Source organism: Bos taurus, chromosome 20 (genome assembly GCF_002263795.3).
Source record: "Bos taurus isolate L1 Dominette 01449 registration number 42190680 breed Hereford chromosome 20, ARS-UCD2.0, whole genome shotgun sequence".
In the NCBI taxonomy this organism is placed as follows: domain Eukaryota; kingdom Metazoa; phylum Chordata; class Mammalia; order Artiodactyla; family Bovidae; genus Bos; species Bos taurus.
Genome location: NC_037347.1, coordinates 50,876,234 through 50,894,921, shown reverse-complemented (window position 1 = coordinate 50,894,921; position 18,688 = coordinate 50,876,234).

The window sequence follows — 18,688 nt, the reverse complement described above, 5'->3', positions numbered from 1 at the left end:
CATTGGTCAATATTTCTGTCTTTGTGCCAGTACCATACTGTCTTGATAACTGTGGCTTTGTAATAGAGCCTGAAGTCAGGCAGGTTGATTCCTCCAGTTCCATTCTTCTTTCTCAAGATAGCTTTGGCTATTTGAGGTTTTTTATATTTCCATACAAATTGTGAAATTATTTGTTCTAGCTCTGTGAAGAATACTGTTGGTAGCTTGATAGGGATTGCATTGAATCTATAAATTGCTTTGGGTAGTATACTCATTTTCACTATATTGATTCTTCTGATCCATGAACATGGTATATTTCTCCATCTATTAGTGTCCTCTTTGATTTCTTTCACCAGTGTTTTATAGTTTTCTATATATAGGTCTTTAGTTTCTTTAGGTAGATATATTCCTAAGTATTTTATTCTTTCCGTTGCAATGGTGAATGGAATTGTTTCCTTAATTTCTCTTTCAGTTTTCTCATTTTTAGTGTATAGGAATGCAAGGGATTTCTGTGTGTTGATTTTATATCCTGCAACTTTACTATAATCATTGATTAGTTCTAGTAATTTTCTGGTGGAGTCTTTAGGTTTTCTATGTAAAGGATCATGTCATCTGCAAACAGTGAGAATTTTACTATTTCTTTTCCAATTTGGATTCCTTTTATTTCTTTTTCTGCTCTGATTGCTGTGGCCAAAACTTCCAAAACTATGTTGAATAGTAATGGTGAAAGTGGGCACCCTTGTCTTGTTCCTGACTTTAGAGGAAATGCTTTCAATTTTTCACCATTGAGGATAATGTTTGCTGTGGGTTTGTCATATATAGCTTTTATTATGTTGAGGTATGTTCCTTCTATTCCTGCTTTCTGGAGAGTTCATATCATAAATGGATGTTGAATTTTGTCAAAGGCTTTCTCTGCATCTATTGAGATAATCATATGGTTTTTGTTTTTCAATTTGTTAATGTGGTGTATTGCATTGATTGATTTGCGGATATTGAAGAATCCTTTCATCCCTGGGATAAAGCCCACTTGGTCATGGTATATGATCTTTTTAATGCGTTGTTGGATTCTGATTGCTAGAATTTTGTTAAGGATTTTTGCATCTATGTTCATCAGTGATATTGGCCTGTAGTTTTCTTTTTTTGTGGGATCTTTGTCAGGTTTTGGTATTAGGGTGATGGTTGCCTCATAGAATGAGTTTGGAAGTTTACCTTCCTCTGCAATTTTCTGGAAGAGTTTGAGCAGGATAGGTGTTAGCTCTTCTCTAAATTTTTGGTAGAATTCAGCTGTGAAGCCGTCTGGACCTGGGCTTTTGTTTGCTGGAAGATTTCTGATTACAGTTTCAATTTCCGTGCTTGTGATGGGTCTGTTAAGATTTTCTATTTCTTCCTGGTCCAGTTTTGGAAAGTTGTACTTTTCTAAGAATTTGTCCATTTCTTCCACGTTGTCCATTTTATTGGCATATAATTGTTGATAGTAGTCTCTTATGATCCTTTGTATTTCTGTGTTGTCTGTTGTGATCTCTCCATTTTCATTTCTAATTTTATTGATTTGATTTTTCTCCCTTTGTTTCTTGATGAGTCTGGCTAATGGTTTGTCAATTTTATTTATCCTTTCAAAGAACCAGCTTTTGGCTTTGTTGATTTTTGCTATGGTCTCTTTTGTTTCTTTTGCATTTATTTCTGCTCTAATTTTTAAGATTTCTTTCCTTCTACTAACCCTGGGGTTCTTCAATTCTTCCTTTTCTAGTTGCTTTAGTGTAGAGTTAGGTTATTTATTTGACTTTTTTCTTGTTTCTTTAGGTATGCCTGTATTGCTATGAACTTTCCCCTTAGGGTTATTCTTGCACATAATTTTTATTTCCTTCTCTCTGAGGTCAATATGATGTTAATATGCTTTATTAACTTGGCCTTCAAGGCTTTTCTCAATTGTTATGCTCTTTTGATCTCTCAATCTTTTCCCGTTGTACCAGGTAAGATTGTTTACTTATCGCCAAATATGTCCATTGCTTTCCTAAAACTTTGCATTTTTCACTTGTATACCTTTATTTTAGAATCTCTGTTTCACTACATACCTAGTCTAGCTAATATTCAAAAAACTGCAAACGATAAGCACACTAAAAGATTAGTGAAACTAAGAAAGAAGTCAGTATGTGCACAGTTCTATATTGTGAGCCTCCTAAGAGAAAGGGCTCTTCTATTATTATTTTTTTTAACATATGTGTATAAGTGCTGTATGTGTGATTTATACTTTATGAGGTCTCAATTCAGTTCAAGTAAATTGGGCTAGTAGTTAGCTCAGTTTAATTTCATAGCTTCAAAAGTGGGTGAAAAGTATACAGAAAATAGTAAACTATGATTCCAGATATTTGATGTATTAGATATCAATGTTTCTATTTAACAAATCATGTAAATCATGGGTATCAAAATAAGAGACTTAAATTTATTAATTTACAAAACTACTTATTGATCAATTTTATTCTTAAAGATTGTAGAGGTCAGAAAAAATTTTTTAAAGTCTTTTACCTATTGTATTTATGCCCAAATAATAATCCTATTATATTTATTGATATGAATCTAAGATTGGAATCCTAATATCTTTATTGAAATATATGCTAGACTGGAACTATATAGTTAGAATTAGATTGACAAATGTGCTAGGAATTAAACTCATTAGTAATGGAAGATATTGAAAGAAAGCCAGAAGGTGTTACTTTTTCTTTTCTTATGTTTAACTGCAATAATATAAGATACCTTAGTTGCATATTTTTATTCAATATCCAAGTATCTTTACAAGGTATATCCAGTGTCCAACTGAACATTATATAATGTGATCTTATTTACCAAGAAAATTTGAAGAAAAAATCATATTCACTTTTATCTGTAAAATACTGCTTAGTAAATATGCACCCACCTTTGCACTGATAGTCATTCACAGCTATAATAATTTGACAATCAAAATGCATGTACACCCGTGGTGGATTCATGTCAATGTATGACAAAACCAATACAATATTGTAAAGTAATTAGCCTCCAATTAAAATAAATAAATTTATATTAAGAAAAACAAAATGCAGACAGACAAGTGGCTAGGCATACAGGCAAGATAGTCAAAATACTGTGGAATATTGTTAAATCAAGTTTAAATTCAATTTATTATTATTGTATTATTCACTTAGGTTACTTTTAGTTTTACATTTATAGGCAATGGGGAAGGAATCTAGAAAAAGACGATCAAGATTTAACAGGGTAGTATCATAGTTTCAGAAAGCTATTACCTATTGTCTCAAAAGAAGCTTTCCCTATGTGTTAAATAGGCTCAAGACAATGGGGTTTAGGCAACGAATCTGGCTTTATGGAGTAATGTTTTCATCTTCAATCATTTTCATCTGCTAACATAAAGGTATATTATGTCCAAGTAGCTGCAAAATCTCAGTGGAAGTAAAATTTCACAGAAATATTACTGTGTCCAATAATATAAAAGTTACCCAAGACTATATCATGACTTGTTTGAATGAAGAAAAAACACAAAACTATAAAGATGGAAATAAATCAGGACAGGACTTTAGATATATTAGACTGATAGTCAAAGAAGGCAAAAAAAAAAAAAAGAAGAAATGGGGAAAGCCTGAAGATGCACTTTGAGCTGTGATGCAGAAGTGAACCAAAGATGGTGGCCTTGCTCAGCCAGTGAACTCAACTGAAATACCTAAGCATGCAGTTTCCCAAATAGCAAGTTGACTTAACAGAAGTAAAATAAAAATTAGTGTTTCAGCATGCTGTTTAAAGTTTACTGGTTCTTCTTTGAGGAAAGGGGAAAGTGATTTAAAAAACTATAATATTTCATGTTATATGTCAATTATATCTCAATTTAAAAAAATATACTTTTTCAAAATGGTATTATGCCATTTGCCATTTTAAAATTAGTTAATTTAATAAAATGCTATTATTTGGTTCTAAAATGCAAATCTTCAAGGTTATGTATGTTTCACACATATACATATATATTACCATTATATTATACCTATTGGGCTTCCCTGCTGGCTCAGGTGGTAGAAACAATATGCCTGCAATGCAGGAGACCCAGGTTGGATCTCTGGGTCAGGAAGATTCCCCTGGAGAAGGGAATGGCAACCCACTCTAGTATCTGGACAGAGGAGCCTAACAGGCTACAGTCTATGGGGATGCAAAGAGTCAAGACATGACTGAATGACTAACACTTTCACTTCCATATAATATACATATATTATATACTTATGTATTGCCATTTTATATACATTTTAAAAATCATAGTTATGAAACAGCAGGATCATGTGAGGACCTTAAGAGCACAAAAGCCTTTCCATGTCTGCCCTTTCTTGCTTTCAGGAAAAAGTCTTTAGACTCCTAGACCTTCCCTGAGTTTTAACCAGCAGATTCACACGGTTAATAATTAGAATAATAGAGTCACAGGACTCCTAGTTCCTCCTGAAGGGATAATATATAACAATTTGACACATATCTATGAGTTCTTATAAAGGAACTAAGGCCCCAAGTGGAGGATGGTAACTTCAGGCTGAGCCAAGTACACGGACCCCAGACTGGTTGGAACCAGAAGATTGATGACTGAGATTCCTAGAGTTACCTCACCACGAGTTACCTCACCACCAACCACAGGAAGGTCACACACCCAGCAGCCCCCCCACCACATATTTGCCTTTAAAAATACTTCCCTGAAAACCCATCCTAGAATCACTGTCTTTTGAGCACAAGTTATCCATTCTCCATCGCTTCACTGTTTGACTTCTTTGTGCATCAGACACACAAACTCTGGTTGGACAACAGCTATTGCCTAAATTGTAAAATATAAAATATTAACAATAACTTGATATTATAAAGGAATCATAAAATATTATTTAAAAAACATTTCCTATTATATAGAGTGAAGTAAGCCAGAAAGAAAAACACCAATACAGTATATTAACGCATTTATATGGAATTTAGAAAGATGGTAACAATAACCCTGTATACGAGACAGCAAAAGAGACACTGATGTATAGAACAGTCTTTTGGACTCTGGGGGAGAGGGAGAGGGTGGGATGATTTGGGAGAATGGCATTGAAATATGTATAATATATATGAAATGAGTCACCAGTCCAGGTTCGATGCATGATACTGGATGCTTGGGGCTGGTACACTGGGACGACCCAGAGGGATGGTATGGAGAGGGAGGAGGAAGGAGGGTTCAGGATGGGGAACACGTGTATGCCTGTGGAGGATTCATTTCGATATATGGCAGAACCAATACAATATTGTAAAGTTTAAAAATAAAATAAAATTAAAAAATAAAAATATTTCCCTTATTGAACTCTAGCTGGAGAGAAAAAGAAAACATTTCACTTGGTAAATAAAGATATTTATCTGACTGAAATAGAATACATTTTATCTCACCACTGTATCAAATTTGATTTTTATGTCATTGTTTTTTACTTTCCAACTTTACAAGCAAAATTATCTTTTAAAAATTAAATTCATCAAAAATATTTGCTCTTTAAAATTCTGTAAGGTGTTTGGGATGATACTTTTAGCCATGTTCTTGTAACTCCAGCAGACTTTTTTCTCCATTGTCTAGTTCTCCTTTTATATTTAATAAAATTAAATCCATTCTCGTCTACTAGTCTTCTGTTACTCAGTAGTTTGTCTTAGTAGTTGCTTATTCACTTTTCATGTCATACTTTTGACCCTTTTATCTTCTTTTGTGTTGCCTAGCATTAGGAGACACAGCAATGTCAAAGATTGTAAAATAAAATAAGAGGAAAGGAAAAGAAAAAAATACATTGTGCAAGTTGCTTTCTGGCAGCAATAGAATTACAGAGAAAAAGAAAAAGTTGAAATCTGACAGGATTAGCCTGCTGACTTGCTGAGTTTACGAGTCTTGTAAAGAATACCAATGAGAGAAAAAATAGAAGATAGAAGACAATGCCATAAATCTTACCCACAGAGTTCTTCACTGAGAGTTTGGAAATAAAATCAAGTTCTGGATACCATTAATGGTTGGTTTGTCACAAAAGAGAATAAGTTTGCCATCTGCTTCTCTGTTCAAGATTAATAGAAACACTGGAGGTGGAGCTCTTTGGGAAATAGTTATGTGACCTGCAGGAGAACTATACTTCTTATCCCCTCTGACATCTGTACATTATACTAACTGCAATTGGAACTGCTTGGAGATAGACAGTTGAAAACTGCTGAGCTTGTCTTTTTAGTGTGAAAACTAGTAATTCAATTTACTGGGGTTCAAATGAAGACTGAGACTAGATCAAGGAAAATAGGGATTATAACAACATAAAGCAGAGCTCAAAATCATTCTTGCAAACCACAGAGTTCACATGATGCAGGAGCATTGCCAAAGTTGGGTATCAAACAGGTTCTCATTTATGCTATTTAGAGGGATGAAGTGTGTAAATCTTTTGAAAGTACCATGACACAGTTGCAAAATAAAGGTTGTTATAGTCATCAAAAGCTTTGTACCACCATGGGGTCCCCAATAGTATTTGTATATTTATTATATCAATTAGATGCACTTTCTAGAAAAATAAAATCACATAATTTATTTTAAAAATGTGAAAGCTTGATGAAATGGGATCATGTCTGGGAATAAATTACCTATGCACAGACACAGAAGTTTTCCAGATAATCAACAGGGAGGAAACAGACCAACTGATATCTACTTAAAGACCCCAAATTAACTATTCGTAGGACTTACTCTTGCCTGGAAAATCCCATGGATGGAGAAGCCTGGTAGGCTGTAGTTCATGGGGTCGCTAAGAGTCGGACACAACTGAGAGACTTCACTTTCACTTTTCATTTTCCTGCATCGGAGAAGGAAATGGCAACCCACTCCAGTGTTCTTGCCTGGAGAATCCCAGGGACGGGGGAGCCTGGTGGGCTGCCGTCTACGGGGTCACACAGAGTCAGACATGACTGAAGTGACTTAGCAGTAGCAGTAGGACTTATTTGTATGTTCTAATGATTTTCAGTAACAGTAATAACAATGGAAACAAAGATATGATCTTATTAAAGCAAAATAACCAAATATTCCCTAAATGTCCCACATTATATGATTTGTTAAAAATATCATCATATATCCAAACAGTGAGTTTTATTATATCTTTAAAATAGATATTTTTATTCAATAGTTTACTGCTGTGTTTTCCAATTTTGCTGACATATTGAGTGCAGCACTTTCACAGCATCATCTTTTAGAATTTGAAATAGCTCAGCTGCAATTTCATCACCTCCATTAGCTTTGTTCAGAGTAATGCTTCCTAAAGCCCACTTGACTTCACATTCCAGGATGTCCGGCTCTAGGTTAGTGATCGCACCATCGTGATTATCTGGGTCATGAAAATCTTTTTTGTACAGTTCTTCTGTGTATTCTTGCCACCTCTTCTTAATATCTTCTGCTTCTGTTAGGTCCATACCATTTCTGTCCTTTAATGAGCTCATCTTTGCATGAAATGTTCCCTTGTTATCTCTAATTTTCTTAAAGAGATCTCTAGTCTTTCCCATTCTATTGTTCTCCTCTATTTCTTTGCACTGATCACTGAGAAAGGCTTTCTTATTTCTCCTTGCTATTCTTTGGAACTCTGCATTCAAATGGGTATATCTTTCCTTTTCTCCTTTGCTTTTCATTTCTGTTCTTTTCACAGCTATTTGTAAGACCTCCTCAGACAGTCATTTTGTTTCTTTTTTTTGCATTTATTTTTCCTGGGGATGGTCTTGGTCACTGTCTCCTGTACAATGTTATGAACCTCATTCCATAGTTCATCAGGCACTATTTCTATCAGATCTAGTCCTTTAAAACTATTTCTCACTTCCACTGTATAATCATAAGGGATTTGATTTAGGTCATACCTGAATGGTCTAGTGGTTTTCCCTAATTTCTTCAATTTAAATTTGATTTTGGCAATAAGATCAAGAAAAGGCAGAAGAATCAGAGATCAAACTGCCAACATCCATTGGATCATCGAAAAAGCAAGAGAGTTCCAGAAAAAACATCTATTTCTGCTCTATTGACTATGCCAACCCCTTTGACTGTGCAGCCCACAAGAAACTGTGGAAAATTCTTCAAGAGATGGGAATACCAGACCACCTGACCTGCCTCTTGAGAAATTTATATGCAGGTCAGGAAGCAACAGTTAGAACTGGACATGGAACAACAGACTGCTTCCAAATAGGAAAAGTAATACGTCAAGGCTGTGTATTGTCACCCTGCTTAGTTAACTTATATGCAGAGTACATCATGAGAAACGCTGGGCTGGAGGAAGCACAAGCTGGAATCAAGTTTGCTGGGAGAAATATCAATAACCTCAGATATGTAGCTGACACCACCCTTATGGAAGAAAGTGAAGAAGAACTAAAGAGTTTCTTGATGAAAGTGAAAGAGGAGAGTGAAAAAGTTGGCTAAAAGCTCAAAATTAAAAAAAAACAACAAAAAACTAAGATCATGGCATCTGATCCCATCGCTTCATGGCAAATAGATGGAAAAACAGTGGAGAGAGTGGCAGGTATTATTTTGGGGGGCTGCAAAATCACTGCAGATGTTCACTGCAGCCATGAAATAAAAAGACACTTACTCCTTGAAAGAAAAATTATGACCAACCTAGACAGCATATTAAAAAGCAGAAACATTACCCACAAAGGTCCGACTAGTCAAGGCTATGGTTTTTCCAGTAGTCAGGTATGGATGTGAGAGTTGGACTATAAAGAAAGCTGACTGCTGAAGAATTGATGCTTTTGAACTGTGGTGTTGGAGAAGATTCTTGAGAGTCCCTTGGACTGCAAGGAGATCCAACCAGTCCATCCTAAAGGAGATCAGTCTGGAATATTCTTTGGAAGGACTGATATTGATGCAAAGAACTGATTCATTTGAAAAGACCCTGATGCTGGGAAAGATTGAAGGTGGGAGGAGAAGGGAACAGCAGAGGATGAGGTGGTTTGATGGCATCACCGACTCAATGGACATGAGTTTTAGTAAACTCCAGATGTTGGTGATGGACAGAAAGTCCTGGCGTGCTGCAGCCTATGGGGTCACAAAGAATCGGACACAACTGAGCAACTGAACTGAACTGATTAGAACCCATTATTATTTTAAGAAAACTTATTCATATATGCAAAAGCAAGGTTTCTGATGAGTATACCCCCAAAACTTGATAGCTATTTTCTGTATTTCACTCATCAATTTTCCTTATCGCAATCTTCCAGTTTTTCCACATTGAATGTTTTACTTATGCAAAGTAAGCCTATAGTGGTGACACATTTAAACACTGCTATTTCTGAGAAGCATAATGTCACAAGTCTACAACCCTGGGTATATAGATTTCAAATGAATTACTTGACTAGAGACAGAAATAATTTAGGAAGAAATGCAAATATGAATTGTGGAAAAGTTACAGAGGCTGAAAATCTTATTTCATGCCCAGTCACCAACACACACAGAAAAGAAACCAAGAAGCAAATTCCGTTGGGAAGTGCTGATATTTACATTCAAGTCCTGCAAACCACTGTCCTCTGAAATGAATTTTTTCAGAGAGAGAACCACGTTTCTGGATTCAGGAGTTTAGAATAGTTGTTATAAGATTATCAAACGCAACACTGGATCATATGTAGGACTCACCTAGAGAGCACATGAGGAAAAATTTGGAATGAGATGGGCAAAATAAAATAGGAAACCATTTTTCATTACATAAGCACCAGAGACTCAGGCAGCTGGCCATTGTCAAAATGCTGAAGGAGTTTTTGCTAAAAGGAAATAAATGGTCTCTGGTCACTCCTCCTCTCGCAGCCCCTTCCCACTTCCTACCAACACTACCACCATTGTCATTAGCATAAGTGGCTGGAAAAGAAAATCTGGAGTCAGTAATTTGGAGTCAGAAGTTGCCATACACTACCTATAAATGTCTCAACCACACCCCCCCCCAAAAAAAAATAGAAGACAGCAGACACTCTCAGAAAGTATATATAAATTAGGAGAGAAATCCTGACAGCAGAATAGCTTGTCTGCTCTTAGTTCTGGAAGTAAGCAAAGCTGTCTGAAGGTGCCTAGTTGTCAGTATCAGGTCTGATAGAAATATCCCTGACATGGTAGAGATTTGCTATGAGAGCAAAAGTACTGAAAGAGTTGAATAGTAACCATATTTCAAGGCACTGATAAAAGCCAGCTCCCCAGGCAGCACTGACAGATGAATTACACCAAGAAAAACCATTTTTAAGAGATAAGAATAAAAAGATACTATAGATGCTTACTAAAGATATTTAAAAACTCTTTAATCTGCCCACTATATTTCATAGTCCTAGATAAAACAAATATCATCTTTGTAATGGTTTATAATTTTCAAAGTTTTCACTTGCATTATTTCTTTGTTATCACTAAGGTTAATAACATCACTATTTTACAAAAGAGGAGGCTGAAGCCTAGGAAATTTAACTGAACTGATTGAGGCCATCTGAGTTCTAACTGAGTAGGAACTCATACCATAGGCATCCCAATCTAGAACCATGCTGTCTTCCAAACCATATAAGCTTGTAAAGAGAGCAGTGTTTTATTGACAGGTATTTATTTTGAGTAGGATTAAGTTCATTGTTGTAAATGATCTCAGATATCTGCTCCATTTGGGCATCATAATGACTTTCATAACTAAGCACATTTGCATTTTGAAGCAGAAATAACATGGGTAATATTTTCCTTTTTGTGAGTAACTTACTGCCAAGGGAGGATTCTTTCATTATACAGTAATAATGCTTTTAAATGTTTTCTGGCTGGAAATCAGAATCTAGCAGGTTTTTAGTGAACTGAAATTGTCACCTAGGAACAGTTCTGATATTCTGAAGTCCAAACAAAAGCAATTAAAGGATAGCAAATGTTGGTTAAGTTGGTGGATGTTTTGTCTATAAACTTTACATGTTAAACACTGGTATCCACCCAGAATTTTTATTTAAAATGATACTATTTTAACTATTATTTTGATATATTTTAAAACAAAAATATAGGATTATCACCTTAAATGAACTGGCTCTTCCATGTAAATGTTTGTAAATAGCTATAGTAAGAAAGAGGATCCTGGTTCCTGGTCTTATCCAGATCATCATTTAATCCTCAATCATCCACAATCTTGGCATTTTAGGGCAAGAATTCTTGGCCAAACTCACTGGATCCCACAAGGTGGCACCTGTGGGTTTGGATATGAATCAAAGACATAATCCTGTACTAATGCATGAAGTGAAGTGAAGTAAAAGTCGTTCAGTCCTTTCCAACTCTTTGTGACCCCATGGACTATACAGTTCATGGAACTGTCAATGCTGGAATACTGGAGTGGGTAGCGTTTCCCTTCTCCAGGGGAACTTTCCAACTCAGGGATCAAACTCAGGTCTCCTGCATTGCAGGCAGATTCTTTACTAGCTGAACCCAGCAGAAGACCAAGAATACTGGAGTGGGTAGCTTATCCCTTCTCCAGCAGATCTTCTTAACCCAGGAATTTCTTAACCCAGGGTCTTCTGCATAGCAGGTGGATTCTTTACCAACTGAGCTATCAGGGAAACCCCTGTACTAATGCCCAATGTATTATGTATACATGTATTAATGCATAATATACTAATGTAATAATTATTATACATGTATATATATGTACCAATACATAATGTACTAATGCATAATGTGCATAATTAATACATAATGCACAATGTACTAATGCACACATGGTTACATATGCTGCTTCTGCTAAGTCGCTTCAGTCGTGTCCGACTCTGTGCGACCCCATAGACGGCAGCCCACCAGGCTCTGCCTTCCCTGGGATTCTCCAGGCAAGAACGCTGGAGTGGGTTGCCATTTCTTTCTCCAATGCATGAAAGTGAAAAGTGAAAGTGAAGTCGCTCAGTCCTGTCTGACTCTTAGCGACCCCATGGACTGCAGCCCACCAGGCTCCTCCATCCATGGGATTTTCCAGGCAAGAGTACTGGAGTGGGGTGCCATTGCCTTCTCCATTGTGTGAAAGTGAAAGTGAAGTCGCTCAGTCATGTCCGACTCGTAGCGACCCCATGGACTGCAGCCTACCAGGCTCCTCCATCCATGGGATTTTCAAGGCAAGAGTACTGGACTGGCTTGCCATTGCCTTCTCTATGGTTACATATACATACATATAAATTCATAGTTTAAAATGAATCATAATTCTCTATGATTAAACAACAGAAAGTGATGAATGTCTTATATAAAGGTACAGAAATAAACTTTGGAGTGGGTTATCCCATTAGCTAAACAGATGATCATTATATATACCACACCATTGGCCTACTGAAAATGTCCCATTAAATAAGCAAACTGTTGATCATTGTTTGAATATTAAATTAACTAAATATAAAATAAAAGCTACTAGAAAGACCAAACATATTTATTTATTTATTTTTTTGCATAGTCCAGTGAGAAAACATTACTTCCCAAAGCCTAAGAAGGAACATACTCAAGTGAATGACATGAGTTTGAAATATATGTGTCTGCTTTTACACTTCTTGCACTAAATAAGTACTACAGTGCTTCATAACCTGAGGTTGTTTGAAGCTCCTGATATGTAACCTTGTCTACCTTGGGCTAATAGGAAAAATACAGGTGAACTCTAGACTTTTTACAGATCTGGCTCTCCTAAACCCCTCCTTGTAAAGAGTTAACTGAATAAACAAAACCCATGTCCAAGCATATCTTATTTTGTGCTTATTAAGATCAAGACAATCTATTTATTATGTTGCTTATGTAAAAATAGGGGAGAATAGTAATATTGTCTAAATGTGAAAGCTGATAGTAACAGGTGATGAAACTACATAGGTTTCAAAACTTTACTTACATGACATTATAAACCAGAAAAAGATCACATAACATTTAGTTGAACACATGTTTAATTATACTGCTTACCTGGATTCAAAGCCAACAAAGTTGTCATGTAAAATATTTCATCACCACCCTTACAATGGCCTGTGCATGCTCAGTCGCTTCAGTCATATCTGACTTTTGCAACCCCATGGATTACAGCCCACTAGGCTACTTGTCCATGAGATTTGCCTGGCAAGAATACTGGAGTGCGTTGCCATGCCCTTTCTAGGGGCTCTTCCTGATTCAGAGATTAAACCTGAATCTCTTGTGTTTCTTGCATTGCAGGCAGATTCTTAACCACTGAACCATCAGTGGTATATAACTGAGCCTCCCTTTACAATGGTATATAACCTGAATGTGGACTGAATTCACACCATCCTTGAGGTTTAAATGGAACTGTCTTCATCATTTTCAGTAGTAGCTTGGGCAGGCCTCTGCCATATGTTCATAAATCCTCAGACTCATCAATGTTCATGGTCATTCATGTTTCTGAATTCAAGCAACTGCTGAGCTCCTAATCTCACTTATATCTCTGTCATATCACTGACATAATGATGTTTATCCATTCACCACGCTGATCTAGAATCTCCAAAAAAAAAGGCAAATGAAAAACATTCATATTGATAAATTTTATCTAACTGAGGAGAAGGATAGATTAAGGCTACATGGCCCACATAAGAAAATAATCTTAAAAAAATTTCTAACTTTATATGTGTAACTGATCCACTTTGCTGAATACCTGAAATAACACAGCACTATAAATCAATGATACTTCAATAAAAATTCAGAAAAAATAAAAATAAAAACACTGAAAAAATTTTGACTTTCCAAAAAGCAGCAAAACAAACCAAAATTAAATATTTGATTTGCTAGTGGTTAGAATCCCTTTGACCATTTTATCACTGACTATCTGTATTCTTATTTTCATGAACCAGTTTCCCACTCTGTGACTGCAACTCTCATCACTACTCTGTTATCCATTTCACATCTCCTTATTTTGCTGTTTCCAGCCAGACTATGCTTTCAGGCCATTATCTGGGCACCATTAAATGGCTCACCTAAAAATAAGCCATATGACTTGAAAAACTGGTCCCAAATGTTAAAGTCATCAAATTGTGTACCTGCTATATAAGCATATGGTATTTATTTATTATAAAGCACCATAAATAGCAGGTAAATATTGTCACTCTACTTATTTAACTCATATGCAGAGTACATCATGTGAAATGCCAGGCTGGATGAAACAAATGCTGAAATTAAGATTTCTGGGAGAAATATCAATAACCTCAGATATGAAAATGACACCACCCTTATGGCAGAAAGTGAAGAGGAACTAAAGAGCCTCTTGATGAAAGTGAAAGAGGAGAGTGAAAAAGTTGGCTTAAAACTGAACATTCAAAAAACAAGGATCATGGCATCCACTCCCATCATCCAGAAAAATGGGGAAATAATGGAAACAGTGCCAGACTTTCTTTTCTTGGGCTCCAAAAATCACTGAAGATGTTGGCATTACTTTGCCAACAAAGGTCCTTATAGTCAAAGCTATGGTTTTTCCAGTGGTCATGTATGGATGTGAGAATTGGACTATAAAGAAAACTGAGCACCAAAGAATTGATGTTTTTGAACTGTGGTATTGAAGAAGACTCCTGAGAGTCCCTTGGGCTGCAAGGAGATCAAACCAGTTATTCCTAAAGGATTTCCTTTCCTAAAGGAAATCAGTCCTGAATATTCTCTGGAAGGACTGATGCTGAAGCTTCAATACTTTGGCCATATGATGCGAAGAACTGACTCATTGGAAAAGACCCTGATCTTGGGAAAGACTGAAGGCTGGAGGAAAAGGGGACAACAAAGGATGAGATGGCTGGATGGCATAACTGACTTGATGGACATGAATTTGAGCAAGCTCCAGGAGTTGGTGATGGTCAGGAAAGCCTGGCATGCTGGAGTTCATGGGGACACAAAGAGTTGGACACAACTGGGAGAGTGAACTGAACTGATAAACACAATTGTATCACTTGTTAACAAAAAGTTATTGAATATTTATATCAAGAAAAGATCACATTTAGGAAAAGAAAATATTAAACTATTGATGACTAGTAAAAAAAAAAGCTTATATTTGATTGCACCAAGCACTTTACTCACATTTCTTTTTCAATCCTCATGGCAAGTATAGGGGACTTCCATACATACATATATACATATGTAAATGAATATAAATGGCTAAGTCTTAAATAATTCACATATATTGGTTTGCTGGTTCCAATATATTGGCAAATTGTGTCCTCAAACATATTGTCTTGGTGCCTATTTCATACTTTCCACAATTTCATTACTGTTTTAAATAAGATATGGAATTTCTGATCTCAAGGATCAAATGATTCATTTGGTAACATGAACTGCATATGCAAATAACTAAAAATAAAATTGCATATCTGTCAGTTGATGGCATGAGGAGAAAAAAATGATTGTTTCTAGTGGTGAGAAATAAAAAGGGAAACTAAAGTAATTAAGAAAAATAACTTCACTGGAATTATAATATTTTGAAATTTATTTATGAACATTGGGAGACTTCTCTTGAATGGGTCTTTTCTAAATTTATAGCTATGTGTAGACAGAAAAATATGTATAGAGATAGATATAATTTGTATTGCTTCTGCCATTTAAAAAAGACAAACTGATAACATAGTTATTTCTGATACGCCAAGAGTGAGAATGGCAGAAACAGAAAAATGCAGCAGAACTACAAAACTGTCTAAGTTAGGTATTCTCATGAGAGATGAGTGCATTATTAACATTTTCTCTTGTAGCTACTGTCAATTATTTCTGATTTCTGGTATTTACTGATACCTGTGTTTCTATCTAGGTGGATAATTGACAACTATTTTAAATCTGACATATCAAAAGAGACTGTAAAGATTTTGAAGTTGTCTGCTCACAGAACATCCTTATTAATTATGAACTCAATGTTTCAAAGGAAGATAACATAATCCATGAAATAATGATGGCTATCATAATTATAAAAAAGGGACTCCAACTAATAATAATAAAATACCCTCAGTTTAATGAGGGAAAGGGAAAATTATCATTGATAATATAAATTTATAATCACATTACTCCCATTTTTGTATTTTACAATTAAAAAAAGAAATTAGTATCATATTAATTCAACAAAAAAGCCTTGTATTGATCCAAGAAAGTGTCCTATTTCCAGTAGGGATATATAAGTCAGTAAACAATTAATAAATAATATGTTCATTATTAACAAGTGAACATTGACCAATTTCTTCTTCAGTTGTAAACAAACACAAAACTCGTAGTATGTACATTTCAATATGAGACATACAGAAGACATAATAGACAAAATGGGCAGAAAACAAAGTATGTTTGTAAGAGATGGTTTGTCCTGTAAAAGTTCCTATTTAATAAGCACATTTGCTTGTAAAAGCATTCTAATCTTATCCAAATTCATAAGCATTTTTATTTTAATGTATATTTCATTAAATATGGGCTTTCAACATATGACCAATACTGTTAACTATAGCTGCTTCTGTACAGTAAAATTGCATTAAAAAATCTAAACAGCATTAGTTTTCTGTTCCAATACATCAGTCATTTTCTCAAGCTGTCTATATGTCATCTATGGGTAGATTTTTTAATACTAAAAGCAGAAGGATAGACTCTGCCTTGAGAAAACTCAACTAAAGTCAGTGTTCTCAGGTCTAGTCTATGTTTAATACTTCACTGACTATCTGGAATGTCATGAATATGGATAATTTAGCAACAGAATACACATAAGTGAATAAAAACAAAAAGTGATAAAAAATAATCACTTGTATTATTTCCTAAAATAAAATATTATGTGGTATGTAGCCTATCAGTAGAGAATTACTGAATTCAGTGGAAGTTGTAAAAAGAAAAAAGTGTTTAAGGAGAAAATTCATTTACAGTGTAATCAAATAAGCTATTTGTCTTGCCCATGGGAACAATAAGACTAATTAAGCAAGATTCTCATATGCTGCTTTCCCACAGCAATAAATAAGAGGATGCTAGTCCATATAAATTGATTAACTGAATTCTACTTATACTGATGATGGTTCATAAAAATCCAACATTAACAAAGGAACTATTTAACATACAGAGTAAATATATATTCAGAATAAAAGTCTTATATTTATGTTTTCACCTGAAAGACATCTAAAAAGACATCTTTTTAAAAATATAATACAGAATTAGATGAAGCTCTGATGAATCAGTTCAGTTCAGTTCAGTTCAGTCACTCAGTCATGTCCAACTTTTTACGACCCCATGAATCACAGCACACCAGGCCTCCCTGTCCATCACCAACTCCTGGAGTTCACACAAACCCACATACATCCAGTCTGTGATGCCATCCAGCCATCTCATCCTCTGTCATTCCCTTTTCCTCCTGCCCCCAATCCTTCCCAGTATCAGAGTCTTTTCCAATGAGTCAACTCTTTGCATGAGGTGGCCAAAGTACTGGGGTTTCAAGCTTTAGCATCATTCCTTCCAAAAAATACCCAGGACTGATCTCCTTTAGAATGGCCTGGTTGGATCTCCTTGCAGTCCATGGGACTCTCAAGAGTCTTCTCCAACACCACAGTTCAAAAGCATCAATTCTTCGGCACTCAGCCTTCTTCACAGTCCAACTCTCACATCCACACAAGACTACTGGAAAAACCATAACCGTGACTAGATGGACCTTTGTTGGCAAAGTAATGTTTCTGCTTTTGAATATGCTATCTACATTGGTCATAACTTTCCTTCCAAGGAGTAAGCGTCTTTTAATTTCATGGCTGCAATCACCATCTGCAGTGATTTTGGAGCCCAGAAAAATAAAGTATGACACTGTTTCCACTGTTTCCCCATCTATTTCCCATGAAGTGATGGGACCATATGCCATGATCTTCATTTTCTGAATGTTGAGCTTTAAGCCAACTTTTTCACTCTCCTCTTTCACTTTCATCAAGAGGCTTTTTAGTTCCTCTTCACTTTCTGCCATAAGGGTGGTGTCAGCTGCATATCTGAAGTTATTGATATTTCTCCCGGCAATCTTGATTCCAGCTTGTGCTTCCTTCAGCCCAGCGTTTCTCATGATATACTCTGCATACATGTTAAATAAGCAGGATGACAGTATACTGCCTTGACATACTCCTTTTCCTATTTGGAACCATTCTGTTGTTCCATGTCCAGTTCTAACTGTTGCTTCCTGATCTGCATATAGGTTTCTCAAGAGGCAGGTCAGGTGATCTGGTATTCCCATCTCTTTCAGAATTTCCCACAGTTTATTGTTATCTACACAGTCACAGGCTTTGGCAAAGTCAATAAAGTAGAAATAGATGTTTTTCTGGAACTCTCTTGCTTTTTCTATGATCCCCAGCAGATGTTGGCAATTTGAACTCTGGTTCCTCTGCCTTTTCTAAAACCAGCTTGAACATCTGGAAGTTCATGGTTCACGCATTGCAGAAGCCTGGCTTGGAGAATTTTGGGCATTACTTTACTAGCGTGTGAGATGACTGCAATTGTGTGGTAATTTCAGCATTCATTGGCATTGCCTTTCTTTGGGATTGGAATGAAAACTGACCTTTTCCAGTCCTGTGGCCACTGCTGAGTTTTCAAAATTTACTGGCATATTGTGTGCAGCATTTTCACAGCATCATCTTTCAGGATTTGAAATAGCTCAACTGGAATTCCATCACTTCCACTAGCTTTGTTTATAGTGATGCTTTCTAAGGCCCACTTGACTTCATATTCCAGGATGTCTGGCTCTAGGTCAGTGAGCACACCATCATGATTATC